Source organism: Rattus rattus, chromosome 1 (genome assembly GCF_011064425.1).
Source record: "Rattus rattus isolate New Zealand chromosome 1, Rrattus_CSIRO_v1, whole genome shotgun sequence".
NCBI lineage: Eukaryota > Metazoa > Chordata > Mammalia > Rodentia > Muridae > Rattus > Rattus rattus.
The window spans coordinates 196,848,103-196,857,105 of NC_046154.1; the positions used below are offsets into that span (position 1 = coordinate 196,848,103).

General features: G+C 43.7%; 1 pseudogene; it reads left to right on the top strand.

Moving 5' to 3' along the window:
- The first annotated feature begins 253 nt into the window (after window positions 1–253).
- Window positions 254–2,426, top strand: LOC116883155 (annotated as a pseudogene).
- Window positions 2,427–9,003: the final 6,577 nt, after the last annotated feature.

A 9,003-nucleotide genomic window follows, 5' to 3' on the forward strand; every position in this document is an offset into this window, starting at 1 on the left:
AGTTCAAGGCCAGCCTGAGACAAAGCAAGTTCCAAATCCAGGCCTGGTGGTGCACACCTTTAACCTGGACCACCCCTTCTGCTGGACATAAGGACACTGGAAGAAGAAAGACTTACCCTTCTTCAACTGCCTGCACTTACTTTGGGGCTGTTGAACACACGGAAGTGTTAGGAAGATGGCCTGCACAGAAAAGGCAAAAATCTCTAAGCCCCTTCATACATGGTGTATGAAGACATGGTGTATGAAGACAAAGATGTCTGTAGACATCTTTGACTATTTCTCTTTATCCTTTGCAAAGGTGAACACAAGTAAAATGTTTCTTAGAGTTAGTGAGCAATCCAGAAAATTATTGAGCAGGAAGGAGTTCAAGATCATGAGAATTTCTAATACATAAGCAGCTAGCCAGAGGTACAGGTCATAACCTTAAATTTATGATTGGCATTTGAAGTGGGAGGAAGTCTCACAGGGACTGAATGAGAAACCTATAGGGTCTATAGTCACTCCAATTAGTGTCATCATTGAATTGAATTATAGGACACCCTACTGGTGTCCACTGAAAAATCACTGGTAGGGAAAAGGGGCACAATTCACCAAACAGATGTGATCTGCATGAGAATCCAAGAGGAGAAAGGAGATTTCAGTGCATTCTTTTTTTTTTCTCCTTGTTTCTTAGAACAAGAAAAATAGGGCAGTTGGGTGGACATTACTGAAATGGTGGCCTTTGAACACTTTGTCCCGTGTATGATTTAGGAGAAGAACGCATAGGCAGAAAGAACTTCGAACACAATGGCCAGATCCTCCCAAGTATAGCCCAGAGGCCATCCTGCCTGGAGCCCAGGGAATGAGGACCAAGGAAGTGAACAGAGGGAGATGGCAGAGACAAGTGTATTCAAGAAGGTTAAAAAGGATGACCTCTCTCCCAGAGGAACCGTGAGCTAGACCCTGAGCAGAAGAGTAACAAGGTTCAGCTAATATCTGAATAGAAAACTATGACCTGAGGAACAAACTCTATTTTAGTAAACAGGAAGATAATCCTTCTGAATTGATAGTTTCCTTTCTCATATTCCTTGGACACTGTGTGTGTGTGTGTGTGTGTGTGTGTGTGTGTTCTATACCAAAGGAAGCTTCATCCTATATTTATCTAGTATTTCTTAACCAAGACTTAGTCCTGGTTCATAGAAACATGTTGACCTCTAAACAGGATATTTTATAATGCACGACCAACTTAATTTCAGAAGACTGTCCTATGTGTTCTAAGACCAAATAAAAGAAAAGAAAAATAATCTAAAGTTTTTTTTTAATTTAAAATAAGTTTTATAAAAGATACACCAGATTCAAGGTGTGGTATTCAAATTTATTATTACAGCTGCAAGATGACCCTGTAAAACGGTGGCACATGACTCTCTGCTCCTGCCTGTTGCAGAGACAGCCGCATCTCCTGGTGCAGCACTAGCTTTATGCCTTAGACGCAGTGGTGAAGGTTGGTGGACTGCCAGGTCATCTGGCAAAGTGTAGATTGTTGACATTACTGACCCTTTCACTGATGTCAACTACATGGTCTACATGTTCCAGGATGGCTCTACCCACGGCAAGTTCAGTGGCACAGTCAAGGCTGAGAATGGGAAGCTTGTCATCGATAGGAAGCCCATCACCATCTTCCAGGAGCGAGATCCCGCTAACATAAAATGGCTGGTGTAGAGTATGTTGTGGAGTCTACTGATGTCTTCACCACTGTGGAAAATGCCATGGCCCACTTAAAGGGTGGGGTCAAGGGGCTTTTATCTCTATCCCTTCTGCTGATGTCCCCATGTTTGTGATGGGTATGAACCATGAGAACTATGACTACTCACTTCAGATAGTCAGCAATGCTTCCTATACCACCAACTGCTTAGCCCCCTGGCCAAGGTCATCCCTGACAACCTTGGCCTCATGAAAAGGCTCATGACCACAGTCCATGCCATCACTGCCACTCAGAAGACTGTGGGTGGCCTCTCTGGAAAGCTGCGGTGTGATGGCTGTGGAGCTGCCCAGAACATCCACCCTGTATCCATTGGTGCTACCAAGGCTGTGGGCAAAGTCATCCCAGAGCAGAACAGGAAGCTCACCAGCATAGCCTTCTGTGTTCCTATCCCCAAAGGGTCTGGCTGTGGATCTGACACTCTGCCTGGAGAAAGCTGTCAAGTACAATGATATCAAGAAGGTGGTGAAACAGGCATCCGGGGCCCACTAAAGGGCATCCTGGGCTACACTGAGGACCAGGGTGTCTCCTGCAACTTTAACAATGGCATCCACTCTTCCACATTTGATCCTGGGGCTGGCATTGTTCTCAATGACAACTTTGTAAAGTTCAGTTTCTGGTATGACAATAATATGGCTACAGCAACAGGGTGGTGGACATCATGGCCTACATGGCCTACAAGGAATAAGAAATCCTGGACCACCCACGCCAGCAAGGACACAAGAACCAGAGAGAGTCCCTTGTCAGCAGCTGACAGTGAGCATCTCCCTCCCAGTTTCCATCTCAGACCCCCAGAATAACAGGAGTGTCTTTGCAGTCCCTACTCTCCTGAATAACATTGACAGAGTTCACTGCAAAAAAATGTCGGAGCATCTTGCAGTCAGATGTTGTGCGCAAACATGAGGAAAACGTGTTCTCCCCCAACTCTTACCAGATTTTATTAAATAAAAAGGGAACTTGTAAACGTATGGGAACTGGTCCTAGAAGAGTTTTGTCATCAACCAAAGGAGAAAGCCATTTTCAAGCCACTTCAAGAGTAAGCCAGGGAAATGTTTGATGTGAAACCATTACAAATGGTTCATTATACCGATAAAACACATTTTAACTGCATGGGTGATCGAGGAAATGCAGAGCAACCCTGAGGTGTTGGTAATTAATTTTGAGGAAGAAACACAAAGAAAAAGGAAAGAGAATGTTAGGGAAAGAACACCGGTGTTGCATGAGACGGAGTCTTGGGTCCCTGGCCTTGGGAATAGGGATTCGGCTGCCAAGTTGCTGGTGTGGTTTTTAGTGGAGAATGAGCAGATCCAGGTGATGGTGAAGATCGGATCCCTACGAAAAGATCCTACATCCTGTCCTCGTATTTTTACTCCCAGGAAAATTTACTTAGGAAATGAAGCAAAAGGAAATGCAATCACAGAGTTAATTAACTAACTAGAGACAGAAAATTGTGAAGCTGGTATCCAACTCCTGGGCTCAAGAAATCCTCCTGCTTCAGCCTCTCAAACAGTTGGGATTTCAGACATGGAGTATTTACTGTACCTGAGTATACCGCCGCCGCCGCCGCCGCCGCCGCCGCCGCTGCCGCCGCCACCACCACCACAACCACCATCACCGCCCGCCGCCCGCCACCACCACCACCACCACCACCACCACAACCACCACCACCACCACCATCATCACTATTATTATTACTTTTATTTTTGTTTTGTTTTGATTGAGACTAGGTTTCTCTGCGTAATAGCCATGGTTGTCCTGGAACTCAGTCTGTAGACCAGGCTGGTTTTGAACTCACGAGATCCACCCACTTGCCCCTGCCTCCTGAGTGTTGGGAATAAATGTGTGTGCCACCACCACACCTGGCTCATCATCATTATTTTAAATAAAGAAAAATACATATCTTTCAACAGAAGAAAGGTCAAATACTTTAAATCCATATTAAAAAGTAGATATGGTGGTAATACCCTACGAAGAAAATGTTATGGGAAAATATTGATGACATAAAGATAGGTCTGATGCAGAGCAAAGCAAAGTTCAGAGGCCTCTTCTTGAGTGACACATAGACATATATGTGATAGAAGTGAAGCCAGGCAGACAGACAGCCAGGTGGCAATGATGACTTTACACAGTGAGGTCATAGGGAAGCTCTCTGGTACTGACTGCCAGCGATTTACCTCTACTGAATTATTGACCAAACTGGCTTATTAAAGGTGATGGGTTGAGAAATAAGCAACACCAGGCCTTTGAGCACAAGTCAACAAGGAACGTGTGAGACTCTAAATTACGTATGCCAGCAAGCTGCCTTGCTAGGGCGTGTGGGAGACCATGGTGTAAATTTGTAACCCTCCATGGAGTTACCTGGATCTTACACACTGGGGACAAAGGAAGAACCGAGCCCCTCCCCAATTTTATATTCTATTCTTCTAGTTATTTTGCTCAGGATACCGTGCCCTAATGTCAGGCTTACAACACACACCACACACACACACACACACACACACACACACACACACACACACACACGTCGCTTTAGGTTATCTTTTCCCTTTTGCTCACTTTTCTTTTAATTTGATGAGGAACCAGCATACAGGGCCTAATACAGTCAGCCTTTCTAAATAAACGCTTTCCCTGGTTATTCACGGGTGCTTTGCCTGTGTTTACCTGGAATTCCCTCTAGCTAAACTGGAAAAATTACAACCGTGATATTAATCCATTACAGCACACATGCCTTAAAGACCTTAATATCAAGAAAGTACTTTATTTTTTTAAGAAAGTACTTTTAAAATGTGTTCGATTTATGGCAGTTTTGTGGGAATCCCTCAGAGCTAGATAAAGAAGTATAAACATTATACTGAGAGATTTAAATAAAGTCAAACAGAGCAAGAAGGAGCTGGCTTTGTGTGAAAGGGTTTGTTCCAGGGTTCAAGTTGCTGCTGGCTTCTCTATTACATCCCTCTTTCCCCTGGGTACCTACAGCGAATCACAAAACAGTCTAGAATCTGTGTAAAAACTCTTGGGGCTAAGTAACTTACATTACTAATAACCCGTTTTCGTAGGCTGGGAAAGTGAGGTTAACAATTAAGTTGTTTAATGTCAAATCGAGTTCTAATTTTTTTTCTCACAGCCACAAGTTGAGGCTGCTTTCAACCTTGGCTGACAGACCTTCATTTTGCAGTAGGCAGAGGCTAACACAGTGATTTGCAATTGGTGAAAATGTTAGAAAGTGACTGTAGAGTGGTAGGTTTTAAATGAGATATCCACAGTGTGTGTGTGTGTATGTGTGTGTGTGTGTGTGTGTGTGCACGAGAGAGAGAGAGAGAGAGAGAGAGAGAGAGAGAGAGAGAGAGAGAGAGAGAGCGCGCACCCAGGGAGCATCAAAGGTGAGGGGGCAGAGCATAAGAGGGAGGGGCTGGAGACAGCGACAGTGCTGTGAAATGCTGTCCCCTGGACATGACATGACTACTGCATCCCAAGCTCACAGCAGCTGTGGTTACTTGCCAGGCAGGATCCGTTCAAGATTAAGCTCGCCAACATTCAAACAGGGACGATCAAGGAGCTCACAAGCCCCCACCCCTCCCTCAGGAGCTATTGGTCATTAATGGTTGTTGCAGAAAGAAGTCATTTTCTTCAGTGGAGTAGCCACTAGTAAGTAGCCCTTGGTCCAGTAAATAGCCCCCCCCCATTCATGTTCACATAAAGAACCCTGACTAAATTCAGTGGGTCGGAAATGAAAGACCTGAAGGTGGTGTGGGGGTAGCTTGTTGGAAAGAAGAGGGCTCCAAAGGAGTGGGAGGGGACAAGAAAGGACAAAGGAGGTGAATGTGATCAAAATATGTACACAAGGCAATTACTGAAGAATGAATAAAAACACTTTTAAATTAAGCTTTCTAGCTTTGAGCGTACCAATTAGTGGCTAGCGCGGGGTTAAAACAGCATTTTCTGTTTTTAAGTTCAGCACTTCTTTCTAGGACAGTAACTCCTAAACTAGCGTGATTTCACTTTTTAATTTTCCTTCCCTGTAAAATGACCTCTACTCTAAGAAATAACTGGCTTTTGCAATTTTTTTCAAAGCATAGATGTTGATGACCATTTTTATCAAGATCTATGTGGAGGGGTTGCTGGTTTTCCCATCAGGCAGTTGGTGAGACTGTCAGAGTTCCCAGCCTGTCTGGGCTATCCTGATCTCTGTGTGGACCATTCCTTTCTGAGCTTACTGGTGTAAGTTTCTATCCCAGTCACTCCATAGAATTTCAGCACAAAACTTCATGTGTGTTATTTCTGCCTAAAGCTCGGCAAAGCTCCCGGGCCCAAAAGCATGGATACCTCTGACAGTGACTAATTTGTATCTTAAACTTGAAACTAGATTGCTAATGCCTTCCTTTGTTAGTGATTTCCCAGACAGCTTTTGCAAACTGTTCCCACAGCTTGTAAGCCACACAATGTATCTTTCCCTGTGGACTACACCAGCCCCTTCTGAGAAGGGAAAGGGTAAATGATTAATTATTGACATCATGGTCTAACTAATCCATAATTAGGAAGTTTCTTCTTTGAGACTGTATTCCTTTTAAAGGGTGAAGCTAAGTCAAAAGCAGATGTTTGCCTCAAAGCACTAGGGATCCTATGGATAGTAGGATCTCTAACGCAGCACTTTTAAAGATTACGGGTATGGAAAGCGACTTTAGGCAAGGAGATGGCATGGCTTAAATTACCCGAGGGGCTCTTTGGGCTTTGGGCATGAAATCTCTGTAATAATAACAAGCGTCAGAGAATGAGGCAGTGGGGAATCTAACTCTCCTCTGCCTACATGGCTGACGTAGAGTACAAATGTCAAATCCTAACTAAGAAAACATCACAAACGGATGAGGCTAAAGCCGAGGCATTAGGTGGACAAATTTCAAGACATTAGCCCTGTGATAGCCACGTGCCATTAGGCACATACACCTGTGCTTTCCTCTGAAAATGGTGGGTGGTCTTGGGCAGGGTGAATGCAGGGTCATAGGTCAGGACAGGTAGAGCGCCGACTTCTATGCTGAAAGTGTGCTTGGCACACGCCACACCCCCTTGCTTTCTCCTCCACAGGTTAAAGCTCTGCTTTCCTGAGTTTATTTTAAAACCTAATTAACAACAACAACAACAATAATAATAATAATAATTATTATTATTATTATTATTATAGGAATTGGGAGCAGTTAAGATTACACAGAATATTTTCAGCTCCCACAAGAATTCAGGGAAGTCAATCCAGAGTAGAGTTTCTTATAGTCTATCATTATCATCATCATCATCATCATCATTTTTTTCAAAACTTTACTTACTGTTTAAAAGAGTTTATAGTTGTGTGTGCATGTGCGTGTGCGTGTGCGTGTGTCTGTGTGTGTAAGAGAAGGAGAGAAAAGCGTCAAATGCCTTCTGTTCTCTTCCAAGATTTAAAATGAAAGTTCCTCTGATGGACCTGTGTGCTTGCACAGCTGGGAGCATTTGAACTTTGCAGCCTTCCGAGTTTTTGTTTCAGGAAGTTTGATTTCGAGATCTAACTTTAGAAAAACCCATAGCCTCTGCACTGAGAGCCCCAGTGCTCCTGGCTCCTGAAGCAATGTAACTTCCGCACTCTCCTAAGAAATTCTAAATATGCAATCTCTTATTTCTATTTTTTGATAAGCCACTTATGTAAATTCTGTGAGAATCAGCATTTAAGATCTTGTGCAGAACCACCATTTAATTCTCCAAGTTCTCTATAAGATCCCAAGTGATTTTTAGAGAAACCAAAATAAATCGAAATGCATATGCACACATAAGTGTGCTGTTATTTCCAAGTGATCTAAGGCAAAGCCACTTTCCTTGTGTGAACCCTTCGTGGAGTCTGTGCTGATAGTCTGCAGGCTGGCAACCAACTGAATGGCCATTTCACTGTTGCCTCAACAGTCAGTGCTTGCCAGTTTCCCCTGCTTGGTGCACAGGCCCCATCCAGCCCCACACCGGAGCTAGCTCACACTACTGCTTCTCTCGCCCTCTTCATGAAGGAAGCTTTTACCTAGGTGTGGTGGGTAGTATACTCCTGTAAGTCCGGCACTTGGGGAGGCAGAGACAGCAGAGCCAAGAGTTCAAGGCCAGCATCTGTTGTGTGCCAAGTTTTAGTGTCAGCTCTTCTCATTTTGGAATGAAAAGAAAATACTGGTTGACCAGAAAGGGCACCTGTCTCAAAGCTGTCTAAAAGAACAAAACAAAAATATGGATTTTTCTGGCAGAAGCCTGGTGATTGGATATTTAAAACTTTTGGGTTTGCATGAAAAGAGTACGCTCTGTTCTCTAGACTTCTAAAGCTCAGATTTCGTGTCCCGGATTTAAGTTCTCCAGCATAGTTTTTCAGTGTTACCCATTTCCCAAGGAGTTCTCTTTCCTTCGTAATGACACTTGAATCTTCCAGAGTCCCACCACGTCTGGAATCCAGCACTATGTCTACGCCAAGGTCAGTAACCCACCAATAAATTCTAGATGAATGATAGTTCCTTTTTCAACAATTATTAATCATAATAAATGATTGTTTGTAAAGATGGCTTTTAGTGTGTGTGCATGTGTGTGTACATGTCTGTGTGTACATGTGTGTGTGCATATGGGTGCACGCATATATGTGTGCATATGTGTGTACATGTGTGTATGTGTGCTTGTGCATGTGCATGTGCATGTGCATGTGCGCACACACATGCACATACACACACACACGCACACACACACACACACACACACAGACACACACACCTGAGTGTGCATGCACAATGCCTCTGTGGCTGTTAAAGGACAACTTTTAGGACTCGGTTCTCTCCTTCCACTATGGGATCGTATCATCAGATTTGGTGGCATGTGCATTACTCATCGGGCCATCTCACTAGCCCTAATAGATTATTTATTAGAATGTTGGTATGCCAATATTGACCCAACATTCTTCAGTAACCTCTGTAGTGTGCACTAGAGTTCACTCACTGTGCTCTACACTTTACGAGTACAAACCAGTGAGTAAGGACAGTCACTTACTATTACCACATCATATGGAACAGTGTGACCAAGTTATTCTTCAATGCAGTTGTGCCTTTTTCAGTGATGGGGATAGTCTGAGAAATGTGTCCTTAGGCTCCTCCACCACTGTGCCAACCTTAGGCTCCCCATCAATGTGCTAACATCATGGAGTCTATACTTACCCAAACCTAGATTGTAAAGCTCAGTCACTTGGCATGGCCTCTTGATGCAGTCCTAGGATATGCTAAACATGA